Raw genomic sequence first — 14,887 nt, 5'->3', positions numbered from 1 at the left:
GACCGCACAAAGAGTGATGGAATGAAAAATGCTAGGCAAGACGGGAAAGAGAGCGGTTTGGATCAGAGAACAAATAGGTATAGCCGATATTCTAATTGACATTAAGAGAAAAAAACGGAGCTGGGCAGGTCATGTAATGCGCCGGTCAAATAACTGTTGGACCACTAGGGTTACAGAATGGGTACCAAGAGAACGGGAAACGCAGTCGAGGATGGCAGAAGACTAGGTGCAGCGATGAAATGAGGAAATTTGTGGACGCTAGTTGGAATCGGTTGGCGCAGGACACGGGTAAGTGGAGATCACAGGGAGAGGCCTTCGTCCTGCAGTGGACATAAAATAGGCTGATGATGATGATGAAACCACGAGCAGGTGTCAGGAGTCGGAATGCTTTAAAATGTTTCAGAGCTGCAAGCCTTCATTGCACAGCGACCTACGGGAGCAACAGCTGACAACCCCTAATGGCTTTAACGTTCAAATCGGCTTCTTATAACACAGAAAGTAGTTCTGCTTGGGTTTGTCTGTACCTCATCAATATCTGTGCGTGATTAAATAAAATGGCTATGTTTCACGGGATGAGGATCATGTGTCTAATTTTTTTTCTGCAGACATACACTCACTACATTCAAGTGAGTATGTAGAAGTGGAATGTCTTTGTGCAGGCTATATAGATAGGTTTATCATTTTATGAGCGAGGTTTCAAAGCTGGCTCACCAAAGCAGCCAGTTTCAAAGTAGTTTTGCCAGCTGGTATCGGCACTTGCTTTCATCCATACATTTCACCATCGTGATCTGGCGTGAAGCAATATGTAGCATGACCAGCCCACAGCAACCTGCTGCAATCACCTGTGTACTTAGATTGAGGTGCATGATAGAGAACCCCAGTGGCCAAAATTATTTCGGAGCTCCGTGCTACAGCATGCCTCATAACCATATTTTTTTTGCCTGTACACTAGGAATTTTGTATTGCGATAGCAGGTATATGGACACTCCAGGCAGTGACATCGACATTTCCTCTCAGTTCCACTGAATGCCAGTTCTGCATCCAAACAAGGCAACAGCGCAAACACTCAGTTTAAGCAGCATGCACGTGTTACAAAGCAGTCTCACCAAAGCAGTCAGGGACTGCATCAGCGACCACAATTAGCCCCATTTCCATACAGCTATCTCATGAAGAAACAAAGATGCCAGAACACCCTTATTACAGATGAACTTCAGTTTGGCCTAGTTGGGGTTCACTGCATACCATATTGACTGCAAATAAAGATGAGGACAACAGAAGAGAACACAAAAACGACCCTTATTACTTCCCATTTCCAGACATTTTACGCTCTCAGTAGCGTCAGTCATTATTGACGTTAGTAGGGTTAGAAGTGCCCTCTACACTACATCCCCCCTTGTCACAAAGGTGGACTAATTACAGGCTAATTACAGGTCCAGTCTTTTTGGCGTAAAAATGCATTGTCCCGATTGAGTGTGCCGAGAACAGCGACTTGGAGTCCCGGTGTGCACCGTCCCCAAACAGTCTGCATTAGGTAGTGAAGGCACACTTTCCAGGGGAGCCTCCGGAGAAACCACACCACCAGGCTCAGTACCCGAGAGTTCTCCTGCACTGCCAGTTGTCTCCTCTGTCTCTGGCACTGGTGACAGGAGTTCTCCCGCACTGTCAGTTGTCTCCGCTGTCTCTGGCACTGGTGACGGTGCCCTCAAACCAGGTGACCCGCTATGACCAGCAAAGGGAACAAGCAGACAACCGTTCCATTGAATCAGATCGGTTGGCGTTTCCACCACGTACCATCACGAACGCTGACCACAACTAAGCACTCAAGCAGCACACTTGGCATCTGTCACCCAGACGCTCTGGCCAGGTTGTAGACCCTGTAGTAGTTGAGCACCATGGTGATGGTTGTAGTTCGTGGTCTGCCTGCACCTAGCAGCCTTGTCACGCTCTTTGAAGGTCCTGTAGCCAGGCTGTTTTGGAGTAAGATGGTCAGGAAGTTTTGGCAAACGGGTGCACAGGCGCCGACCTATCAGAAGGTGAGCAGGACTGATGCCTGTTGAGCCAGGAGTGTCCCTGTACACCCGCAGAGCCATGTGACGGTCAACCTTCTTCCTCCACAGTTCCTTCACAGTTTGCACTGCACATTCCACTTCCCCATTTAACTGTGGAAAAGCGGGGCTACTCGTGCAATGAGTAAAGCCATCTATTCATGCGAAGTCCGTAACTTCTTTCAACGAAAACTGTCGTCCGTTGTCGCAACAAAGAATTTCAGGCACACCAAATCGAGCCATCATGCTCTTTAACGTAGTAATGACTGATTTGCTTGGCGTTACACACAGAGTTAGTACTTCCGGAAACCTTGAATACTACTAATAGAACTACTAACATCAACTACTAATAGGAAGTCCTGACCTTCAAAATGGAACATCTCTGCCCCTACTTGTTGCCACAGGAGCCCTCTAGGGTATCTATCGCTATCATGGGTTCTGCCCTCTGCTGTCTCACAGTTGCGCATTGCTTGCAGTTTTCGACCACTTCCTTGATTCTGTGGCTTATTCCAGGCCACTACCGACTCACAGGCTCTCGCCTTAGACCGAGCCACTCCGAGATGACCTTCATGTACCAGTCATAAGACCTCCGCTTGAAGAGCTGCAGGAACAACCAGTCAACCCCCTTTCAGCAGAAGTGAGTAGGCAACCGAAAGTTCATCATGGCATTTCCAGTATGCTGCCAAGTTTACTGGTAGTCTTGTCTTAGACAGCCAACAGTAGTTGCAGAACTTGACCAAGGTAGGGCAGATGCCATAAGACGCTTGATGCCTTTGCATTGTTTCCAAGTCAATGTGCGTGCTTTCGTCAACGGTTTTCATGACCACTTACATGTAGCTTTCAAGAGAAGCAATTGCATCAATTGCAGCATCCGAAGAGGGAAGCGGAACCCTTGACAATGTGTCGGCAGTAGCTACCAGCTTGCCTGGAATGTACAGTACCTTGAACTGCCAGCGCATCAACTTGAATCGCAAGCGTTGTATTCTGGGTGGTAGCAAATCCACCTCCATGTCACCCAGAAGTGTTGTTAGTGGCTGATGGTCTGTTTCAACAATGAATAGGAGGCCTCGAAGAAATTTGTCAAAGCACTGTATGGCCCACCTGAAGGCCTCCTTTTCCTTCTGGCTGTATATCTGCTCCGTCTTCGTGAGCGAGTGTGAAATCTTTCTTCATCCGCTCTCTGCTCATCGCTCATGCGTGAAGTTAGCTTGCTTCGACGATGCAGGCTTTCAGCAACTGAGATATCTCGGTTGCTGAAAGCCTGCATCGTCGAAGAAAGCTAACTTCATGCATGAGCGATGAGCAGAGAGCGGATGACGAAAGAGAGAGGAAAGTACAAAGGGACAAAGGAAAGGTGGCTGTAATTCCCTACTTTCATAAGGTTTCCCACAACCTAAAAAGGTTGGGCAACGGTCTGGTGTAAACATTGTTTTTACAGCACCTAACAAACTCTTGAGGTTGAGTGTGTTGAGCTATCCCATAAGGAAACGAAAGCCAGGTTGTGCTACTGTGCACAAGGATCCTTTTGTTACGTTCACTCGCAACGTGGTGTATAAGATTCCACTTTCGTGCGGGAAGTACTACGTGAGCCGGGCGGGCAGATGTTTAAATGTGCGTCTGGCGGAGCATAGTAATAAAGTGGATAGCATTGCAATAGATGGGCATCTGGCTGCCCATTGTAGAAAATGTGACGTGACGGCACCATGCTTCCCTTTCTTAAAACAAACTGTTGTTGTCTATCGCCAAAGGAATAAGATAACGAGGGAAATTGTCGAAGCAGCTGAGATAGCTAGAGCAGGTGACAATTGTGTTAGCACGCCATCTATTCTTTTATCAAAGAAAGAGCTTGAATTTTTGGGTGTAGTAGTCACATGACTGCTCTTCCTCCTTCCCTTCAGTGTGTCTGTTGCAGTGGCATCCCAGTGAGTGTATATGTGCCCATCAGCTGCAATAAATCAATTGTTGAAAGTTGGCGCTCGTCCCGTGTTCCTGCTTTGTCCTTGTGTCATTCTTGCGCTATGTATCCCAGTTTGTATGTATCCCACCAACACGCCCAAACTTCTTCCCCACCAAGAAACATCACAGCTTACATGCAAATTCTCTAGCCAGGAGTACATGCAGCCAACTAGAGCAGAGCATCTGCCACAGTGATGGGGGATCAGGGACACAATGTGGTTCAAACTTGGGAAGGAGTTTGCACAAGGAAGTATGCTAGCCATGCTGGTTTTACGAGATGGAGCTTGGCCGTCAACATGTGTCAGCTGGGGATGTGGCACCTTGATCCTCATGTTGCTAAAGACCAGTCTGCAAGGGAGGTCAGTTGGCAAAGCAGCCAAAGAAAACCAAGCCACCTTAGCGAGATGGCCAGGAGCTTGTCTTGGACGTCTCAGTAAGACAGGTGATGCCAGCTGACTGGAATGAAAGGTCAGCAGTAGCAGTGAATGTGACAGTTCTTTTGCATGACACGAATGCACATGCACCATACCCTAGTGGAGAGTGCTGGAAACGTTTTGAACAGTTTCGGTGGTTCGTGGAGCTGAGGACGCGCACATAGGTGTTCTCCGACACATGCGTATAGAATAGCTTAGGCAGCCTGCAGCATAGCCTATGTGGACATGAACTCATATTGATGATGCAGTGCCAATAACACGGTATTTGCCCTAGTGTTTCAGTAGATTATCCAGCTGCTCACAACGATAGTCAGTTAACGTGCAGTACCAGGTCGACTAGGTTCTAGGTACTAGGTACTAGGTACTACAACTAGGTACTAGGTTCTTAGTTGAAATCAAGAAAAAAAATGGGCATGGGCAGGACATGTAATGAGGAGGGAAGATAACCGATGGTCATTAAGGGTTACGGAATGGATTCCAAGGAAAGGGAAGCGTAGCAGGGGGCGGCAGAAAGTTAGGTGGACGGATGATATTAAGGAGTTTGCAGGGACGACATGGCCACAATTAGTACATGACCGGGGTAGTTGGAGAAGTATGGGAGAGGCCTTTGCCCTGCAGTGGGCGTAACCAGGATGATGATGATGATGATGATGATGATGATGATGATGATGACGACTAGGTCAACATGACACTGATTCCGTCAAGAAGTCGACATGACACTGGCACCAAATTTCAGCCATCAAGTGAGAAGACCGTGTCACTGAGAGAGATATTAGTCATAATAAGACCACGATGATGCCAATGCAACTGACAACAGCGACCCTTTGTAGTGTGACAGACATTCATGCCAACGATGCCGACAAAACCAGTCTGCTGTACTGCCATGCGATTGGCTGCTGTGCAAAAACATTGAACCAACAATGCAATTACCACAGCAAGTGCACTTCTATATGTATTTATTCATGCTCAAAGTGAGCCACAACGTACTACTGAATTTGAAGTCTACAGTTGCTAGCCCTTGCCAGATGTCCACATTGAGTTTGAGCCGGTCCCGTCTCATTCAGCGCCATTTAGGCCTAGCCCAGCCGCCAGGTTTGTGCATTACCAGCAGACCTGAACTAAAGCCCCTCCATACACGTTTCCGCCGAGCAGGTTAAGTACCGTCAACCTGCCCTCCTCCTCCACGCTCCTCTCCCACTCACCCCCTTAGCTTCCGGCGTCAATATTAAGCGGACCTTTCGTAGCTGCAGCTTCCTGTTCCAAGTGGGAGTGACGCTATGTTTTTTAGCGTTGTTTACTTTCGCGTCGCTGGAGAGGCCTTAATTGCACCAGCTGCGGTTGAAACTGTGAGTGCGATTCCATCCAAGAACCACCGCCTATTGTAACCAGCGATCTGCTCGTGTTCGCTGCTTCGCGTCCACCTGCGATGGGTTGTGGCACGAGCGACAACGTACAGTGGAATGCAGTGCCTGGCCGTTTGGAGACCACTGCCGTTTTTTTGTGCATTTGGAAAACAGCGACCGCGAACTACTACTTCAGTGGAATACAACAGCTTGTCACCTTTGCATTCTCCTTATGGTGACTGCCACAGCTCTGCTAAGCACGCGCAGGTGTCTCCCCATCGTCTAACAGCAGTCAAAGCGGAAATTCCCGCAGCGCAACTCCAGGAAGCGGAAACGCCGTAACCGGAAATTTTTAAACCGGAAATGCCGGAACCAGAAATACCGGAACCGGATTTGGTGTGAGGGGAAAAGGCGGCGCACAACAAAGGTTGTCGCTATTTAAGAAAGCGGCGGTGACACGTGGACGGAGGGGCTTTAACCTGAACTAAAGGATAAGCAATTATGATGAAGGAAACTGCTTTTATAGCTCACTCCTGGCCTTAATAGCTTGAAATGGACCACTCCTGACTTCATACAATGCACACACGGCGCAGTTCACACCAACACCGGTACATGATTATTCTTTATCCATGGCTGCCGTTCACAATCGTTGGCTCTTTCATGAATGAAATGCAACTACACAGAGTGGTAGGTTTGTGTGCATTATGCTGACAAATTCCTTAGCTGTTGAGAGTTGCCAAACAACCAACAAGTGATGGATCCTTTGATACTGCAGCCTAAAAAAACGCCTTGCCCATTTGTCATGCGAGTACTGCAGGCATTGGCATTTTCGCTTGAAAGCTGTGAGCTGTAAATGAGCACTAAATGTAAATGAGCTGTAAATGAGTTGAGGTTCAACAACATGCTGTCATGAAAATGAAGAATTAGACAGAAAACTAACTCTGTACTGGGTGAACATGTGCCCAGAAAAACAAGTAACATACAGGAAGAACGATAGTGGCAAGCGCATGTATCAGTCATCAAAATCTGATCTATGGGTGAGCTATTTATATATGACTTGTCGAATGTTCCAGTGTAATCGCTGGTGCTCACATACTATTTTTTTTTATTCTGTTTACCCTACAGGCTTGGAGGAGCATTGAGTAGGGGGTGGGGGGGGGGGGGGGGGGGGGGGGTTACAGAAAAATGACAAATATTTAATGCAAAAAAGGGAACTACATAGTAAGAGAAACAAATAAGTTTGTACAATGTAAAAAAGGAACACTGTTAAACATTGGAAAAAATACATACAAATTCAAAGGAACACAATGGAAAACAAAGTCTAAAAACAATACAAAGGCGAATACAATACAAAGTTGTACAACAAAGTCAAGCGAACATGTGAAGTTCCAAATGTTCCCGAAATTTGGCAGGATCTTTTATTGAGCCAATATTATTTGGAAGGCTATTCCATAGTGCAATGGCGCGCGGTAATGCAGAGTTATTGAATGACTGTGTGCGGCCAAAAATGCGCCTGAAACTGAGATGATTATGAAGTCGAGTAGATGTGCGAGAAGGAGTTTCACGCGACAAGCGACTGGACCATGAGTTATAGTAGTATTTATGAAAGAGGCATAGGAGAGCAACAGAGCGGCGGGAATCCAAGTCCGGCAGGGGAACATCGTGTTTAATTTAGGTAATGCTAGATTGACGACTGTAGTTAGAAGTCATAAAGCGGGCAGCACGATTTTGGATGGATTCCAATTTATCTATTCGGTATTGTTGATGAGGAGACCAGATCGATGAAGCATATTCAAGTTTAGGGCATACAATAGTTTGGTAGGCCTGTTGACGGATGGCAGCTGGTAAGAGGTGCAAATGACGACGTAAAAACCCTAAAGTTCTGTTAGCTTTAGCGCACATTTTCTCAATGTGAAAGCTCCAGGCTAGGTTAGTACAAAAATAAACGGCAAGATATTTGTAAGTAGAGTAATGGGGAACTTCCGACAAGCAGATTCTATAAGGAAACTTAGGATATGATTTTGCAGTTAATCGTTCTGTAAATGATGCAATTATCCGCAAAAAGTCGTGTGCAGGAGGAAATGTTGCTTGGTAAATCATTTATAAAAATTAGGAAAAGAAGAGGACCTAGCACACTACCCTGGGGTACACCTGACATTACAACAGACGTGGAGGAGCTAAAGTTATTCACAGATACGAACTGGTGCCAATTAGATAAGAAATTGCGAAGCCAAGATAATGTTAATGAGTGAATCCTAAGAACAGTTAATATAGCTGTTAGACGAAGGTGAGCAACTCTGTCAAAGGCTTTTGCATAGTCGAGAAAGATGCAATCAATAATTTTTCTGTTATTCATGCCATAATGTAAATCTGACGTAAATTCCAATAGTTGGGTGTCACAAAACAACGCTTTACGGAAACCATGTTGATTTTGAAAGAAAAAGTTATTAGATTCAAGAAGGTGGGATAAATGAGAGGCAATGATGTGCTCAAGAAGCTTACAACAAATGCATGTTAGTGAAATGGGGCGGTAGTTACCAGGTGAGTGTCTGTTTCCATCTTTGAATATAGGAATAACTTTAGCTATCTTCCAGTCAGCAGGAAGAAGACCTGTTGGTAAAGATTGCTGAAAGATGTAGTACAAAATCTGAGTGAATATAGCTGACGTGTTCTTTAGAATTTTAGAATTAATATTGTCAATGCCACATCATGTAGACAGCTTTAGATCGCGTATGTATTAGTTTTGAAATGCCTTCAACACTAATATTTATAGGTGACATGAAGCGTCTAGAAGCGTACGGTGAGGGGCTAGTTGGTATGACATTTATGAGAACAAAGAAAAACTGCGCAAAAAAGGACAAGACAAGACAAGACAAGACAAGTGTCGTGTGGTTCTTCCCTTGTCTTGTCCTTTTTTGTGCAGTTTTTCTTTGTTCTCATAAATGACATGAAGCGATAATGAAGGTCGGAGACACAGGGAACGGAGGAGCAGTCTTCATTGGTGAACACAGAGCTAAAGAACGAATTGAAAGTTGAAGCACACTCAGATGCAGGGACAGGAACATTGTCAGCATCATGTAATGTTACTGTATTACTGTCACGATTAGGAGAGATAATTAATTGATTTAATTATGGGGTTTTACGAGCCAAAACCACTTTCTGATTATGAGGCATGCCGTAGTGGAGGACTCCGGAAATTTCGACCACCTGGGTTTCTTTAACGTGCACCTAAATCTAAGTACACGGGTGTTTTTGCATTTCGCTCTCATCGAAATGCGGCCGCCGTGGCCGGGATTCGATCCCGCGACCTCGTGCTCAGCAGTCCAACACCATAGCCACTGAGCAACCAAGGCGGGTGATTAGGAGAGATAGCTTGCCAAAACTTTCTAGGGTTAGTGTGTAGAAGTGAGGACAGATCTTTGGAAAAATACTTCTTTTTGGCTTCACATATTGCTAGGCAGTAAGATTTTAAGCAATCCTTATATTTAGACCATGCCGAAGGACATGATAGCCATTTAGCAGAAGCGTATAACCTTTTCTTTTTATTTCGGAGTGATCTAAGTGATTTATTAAACCATGGGTTACGTTTGTCATTAGATATAGTGACTAGTGGCACATATTTGTCTACTAGGAGTGACATAATATTTCTAAATGAATTCCAATTCGCTGCAACAGAATTATTTGTAAATGATGGAAGAAACGTTTTCTGAAAGAAAACCTCAAGTTCATTGTTCATTTGTTCGTAATTTGCTTTGCTATAATCCCTGATAATCTTATGTTCAGCACCAGCGAATTTCAGTGGAATATAAATTGAGAACTGCAGTAGGTTATGGTCACTAAAGCCATCAAGTTGCATGACAGGGCTTATGCTATGTGGCTCTGTTGCGAGAATAAGATCTAATATGTTAGTACCGCGGGTAGGCTCAGAAACAATTTGCGTAAGATTGAACTCTAAACACAGCTCAATAAAATCACCTGAATCAATGCTCGATGAAGACAAGCGAGACCAATTAATATCAGGGAAATTAAAATCCCCAAATAGGTAGATTTTATTAGTAGGAAACTGTTCAAGGGCCCTGGTAATACTTTTATGAAGATCGGACATGAACGAGCGGTCAGCGGCAGGTGGGCGATAACAAACGCCCATCAGTAACTTCCCGTATAATGTAGGACAAGCCACCCAAACTACCTCAAGAGCAGTGTCAGTGTCAACAAGAAAAGAAGGAATAGTTTTATTGATGGCCACCAACACGCCGCCCCCCTTTTTATGTGGATGATCATGGCGATAAATGGCATACTGATTAGAAACGAGAAGAGGGGGTTAACCGAGGGTCCCAATTTTTATTAGTCATATCATGAGAAGCCAACAAACACTGACACCAAGGACAAAATAGGGGAAATTATTTGTGCTTAATAAATGAAATAAAGAAACGAAAATTCATGAAAATTAAAGTGGATGAAAAAACAACTTGCCGCAGGTGGGAACCGAACCCACAACCTTCGCATTTCGCGTGCGATGCTCTACCAATTGAGCTACCGTGGCGCTGTTTCCCCATCCACTTTCTTGGGTATTTATGTGTCCCAGTAGAACCCTGGGAGTGTTAGCCAGCGCCACCACTCGCATACCTTGGCGGCGGACGTGGAACGTCCTTTTTGCCGCAGGCGTCACGGGAACGTGATATTTTTGGGTGAAGGCAGCTGGTCAATAAACCCACACATGCTACCTGAAGGCATCAATGTTGCCGGATTCGAGACCCTCGTTATGTAATAAACGAGAAGAGGGGGTTAACCGAGGGTCCCGATTTTTATTAGTCATATCATGAGAAGCCAACAAACACTGACACCAAGGACAACATAGGGGAAATTATTTGCGCTTAATAAATGAAATAAAGAAACGAAAATTCATGAAAATTAAAGTGGATGAAAAAACAACTTGCCGCAGGTGGGAACCGAACCCACAACCTTCGCATTTCCATGAATTTTGGTTTCTTTATTTCATTTATTAAGCACAAATATTTCTCCTATGTTGTCCTTGGTGTCAGTGTTTGTTGGCTTCTAATGATATACTGATTAGAAGTATGAAATAACTCGGCGTCACCTACACCTGCATTAAGCCAGGTCTTTGTTAGCAATACAACATCAGACATGCTGTCTTCAAGATATGATTCAAGCAGGACACGTTTTGGCAACAGACTGCGGATGTTAGTAAATGATACTAAAAGTGAAGGTGCACGTGTAGTTGATAGCCGCTGGACTTTAGCAATGCGCACATCGGCAACTAGCTATTGAGCAGGTACTACGGAATCAGAACTGTCGTAAATATACGTGGTATTATCTATACGAAGTTTGTCGACATTCAGTTTGTAAGGACAATTATGTTCTCTGGCAAATTGAAGCAATTTCTTACATGTCTGTCGAGTAGCTAGTGAAAAATCCTCTCTAATAGAGATCCCAGTATTTTTCAGCTTATGTGCATTAGTGAGAATTTCCTGCTTATCCTTAAAGAATGTAAACTTGGCAATTACTGGTCTAGATTTATTTGAAGCAAATTTTCCCAGCCAGTGCACACATTCAAACTGAGAACCGGCAGTTGTGATTTCCAACTTATCTGAGCATAGGGCAATAATTTTTCTTTCTGTAGTCGACCAACTCTCTTTATCCTCGTCAGGGATTCCAAAGAACAACAGATTGCACAGTCGCATTCTGTTCTCAGCTTCGTCACACCTTGACATTACTGCCAGAAGTTGATTGGCAAATGAGCCAGTTCCAGAAAGTACAACAATCTTCTCATCGTGCATACAATCTGACTACACAAGCTGTGGCAACAAATTAGACAACAGAGAGAATCAAAATAACATTCGAGAAAGTACATGCAGGCATGTCTTGAGCTGACCGATACATTTCAGTTAGCAAGTGAAATACGGCCCCAGGAAGAAAGACAAACAAGTATGCATGTCAAAACCCAGCATTTACCTTTTGAGGGTCGATTTTTTTCGCCATATGCGACTGCCCAGGGTCGATTTTTTTTATTGCAGATTCCAATTCTTCTTAGGGACTTATTTCGAAAAAAATTACCGTAATTTTTCTGAGGTGACCGTAAAGTGAGAAAAAAAATCTTTTGCGTTGGCATATATGCACTCTTCATTCATGAATAACAACAATAACAAAGGAAATAAACTTATCAGAATTAAAAATTTCATGCACTTTTATGCACATAGTTCAAGGCTTTGAAAATCCGCACACGAGAATATTTCGCAAGTCTCAAATGTTCCTGCTCTTACACTAATATTTACATCCATAGCGTAATCGAACTGCATAGGTGTGCACACTCAAGAAAATTAATAAAGGGAAAATCGGACATCCACCCGTTCATAGCAATTGCTACAAAGGAAACCCATACAGGTTCCTCGAAAGAAAAGCCTCAGAGTTGAAGAAAAATTCATCCTGGTCCGGGACTCGAACCCGGAACCACTGCCTTTCCGGGTGAGCCGCTCTACCATCTGAGCTAACCAGGCGGCTAGCAGATGGCAGGGCGGAGTCGAATTTGTCGACAACACACGAAGCAAAGGCAAGTGTTTGACGTAGTAGTTCTGCGGAAACCCGCAAGGTGGAGAGAAGTAATTAATAAAGGGAAAATCAGACATCCACCCGTTCGTAGCAATTGCTGCAAAGGAAACCCAAACGGGTTCCTCGAAAGAAAAGCCTCAGAGTTGAAGAAAAGCCTGGTTAGCTCAGATGGTAGAGCGGCTGCCCCGGAAAAGCGGTGGTCCCGGGTTCGAGTCCCGGACCAGGACGAATTTTTCTTCAACTTCAACTTCAACTTTCTTCAATAGTTTTACGTTATAGGGCCCCAGATCGGGATGAAACATGACAAAGAAAGACGTGCACTGGCCAAATAAAACTTTTTAAAAACGAGACATTTCAGAACATCTTGTTTTTAAAAAAGTTTTATTTGGTCGATGTATGTCTTTCTCTGTCATAGAATGGCTTAAGACGCACCACATGGATAACATCAGGTTGTGTGGCACCGCTGTGATTGCATAATGCCGTCCAGCACGACCCCATAGATCAGTGCAGCAATACGTTGGAGGATCTTGTATGGTCCGAAATAACTTCAAAGTAGATTTTCACTCAGACTACATCACTGTATAAGGGTCCAAACATGGTCACCGGGCTGGTATTCCACATAGCAGTATTCCACCACCGGCGTAGCAGATAAGGTAATCGGTGACCACGATGATGATGATAGATGGGGTTTTATGGCACAAGGGCCAAGTATGGCCAATGAGCGCCAGGCTAGTGTGAATGAGTTAGCAGTGTAATAGAGAATTGTTAGAGGTAGATATGACGCGGCTATAAAAGGGCCTTAAAAACAGTCACTGTAAAGTGCGTAAAATGTATGTGTAATAAGATTATGGCAATGACTAATGATGTATGATACGAACACAAAAATACACTCTAGAAGGATAATACATATACTAAATATATCAGCAGTAAGAATTTATCAGAAGCACTACTGCCTTGATAGAGCCCTTGCAGCCCAAGAGCCTGGCGGTACGTACTACACAAGATGGATGGATGGATGGATGTTATGAGTGTCCCCTTTGGAACGGGGCGGTGGGTTGTGCCACCAAGCTCTTGCTACTATACTGCCTAATATCCTGCCTAGGTTAAACAATTAAAAAAGAAAAAAAAAAACTCTATGAACTACCGCGCCCAAATTTTCTGATCCCCTATTGCGAACTGTGCTTTTGTTTGTCTCCGTCTTCTGTCGTTTCCCTACTTTTCTTCCACCAATCCTCCAATCGCCTCTTAATAATGTCTATTGCGGACATGTTTGCTTTACCACTGCTCCCGCTGAACCCAAGGGCTTCAAGGAGGCCAGTGGTGCCTAAATTGACCGCTGGGTAGACGTCTTCACATTCTAATCAAACATGCCCTGTCGTTTCCCTAGCTTTACCGCAGCAAGCACATGCTTCTTTTTCCTTCTTATATCTCGCTCTATAGGTGCGTGTTCTAAGGCATCCCGATCTTGCTTTGAAAAGTAATGAGCTTCCCTTTGAGTTATCATAAATTGTTTCTTTCCTGATTTCGTTTTTCCCTCTTAAGTAGCTGCTCATGGCAGGTTTCTTTTCCATTGCCGCCACCCATGAGATTATTTCAGCCTCTCCGACTTTCCGCTTGACCTTCTTTGTTGCTGTGTTACTTACCCTACAGGCCGCATACTTGCTGGTAAGCTTCCTACTTCGTTTCCTCCACTGTGAATCAATGTTTTTCCTGTACAGATACCTGAACACTCTCCCAGCCCATTTACTTTCTTCCATATTCCTCAGCCGTTCTTCATACTCAATTTTAATGCGAGCTTCCCTCACTTCAAAACTAGTCCAGCAGCTCACAGAACACTACTATCGCAGCACCATCTTCTGGCGAGAGGATGCGCTACGAATTCCTTGGGCTGAAAACATGTTATACAATGCCACTCAAAAAACCCAGAGCTGCTTTGGTGCTAAAAAGCAGTTCTTCCCCAAGAAACATAATGGGATGAAGAGGGACATGATAGCGGTATGCTAGAGGAAAATGTTTCTTTCTCGGCTTTCCGACACTCCAGAAGGATGAGCCACTCAACACATCTACCACAGGTTGGTGGTTCATTACCAATCAGCAAAAAACTATGGGTGCCCTATGTGTGTCCCATTCCCAGATGACAGAATGGGACATCAGTATGCAGTGTTTTCGTTGTAGAGGGCCAGAAACCTAACTGTGGCTTAATTTAGTGAAGCTTATTATTTGTTTCAGTATGCCACAAGTGTTGCCAGTGGCTTCGCAGTTTCTTTTGCAAGAATGGCTTCTAATCTGTTGGAGGGACAGCAGCTGTAGGATTAACCCTTTGAGGGTAGATTTTTTTCACCATATGCGACCGCCCAGGGTCGATTTTTTTTTTTTTTATTGCAGATTCCAATTTTTCTTCAGGACTCATTTCGAAAAAAATTTACCGTAATTTTTCTAGGGTGACCGTAAAGTGAGAAAAAAATATTTTGAGTTGGTATATATGTACTCTTCATTCATGAATGACAATAATAAAGAAGGAAATAAACTTATAAGAATTAAA

At 44.2% G+C, this 14,887-nt stretch overlaps 1 protein-coding gene and 1 non-coding gene across 7 annotated transcripts in view; one reads left to right on the top strand and one right to left on the bottom strand.

Annotated features, from left to right (window-relative positions):
• The window catches only part of LOC126543970 (mitogen-activated protein kinase kinase kinase 13-like), a 593,636-nt gene that overhangs the window by 393,633 nt on the left and 185,116 nt on the right, over window positions 1-14,887 (bottom strand). The gene's annotated exons all lie outside the window — the stretch shown is intronic.
• On the top strand, window positions 12,499-12,573 carry TRNAP-CGG (transfer RNA proline (anticodon CGG)). The gene has a single exon. It is a non-coding gene; the product is annotated as a tRNA-Pro (tRNA).

Source organism: Dermacentor andersoni, chromosome 1 (assembly GCF_023375885.2).
Source record: "Dermacentor andersoni chromosome 1, qqDerAnde1_hic_scaffold, whole genome shotgun sequence".
Classification (NCBI taxonomy): Eukaryota; Metazoa; Arthropoda; class Arachnida; order Ixodida; family Ixodidae; genus Dermacentor; species Dermacentor andersoni.
The sequence above is the reverse complement of the archived record's forward strand: the minus strand, read 5'-3'. Positions and strand labels throughout refer to the sequence as shown.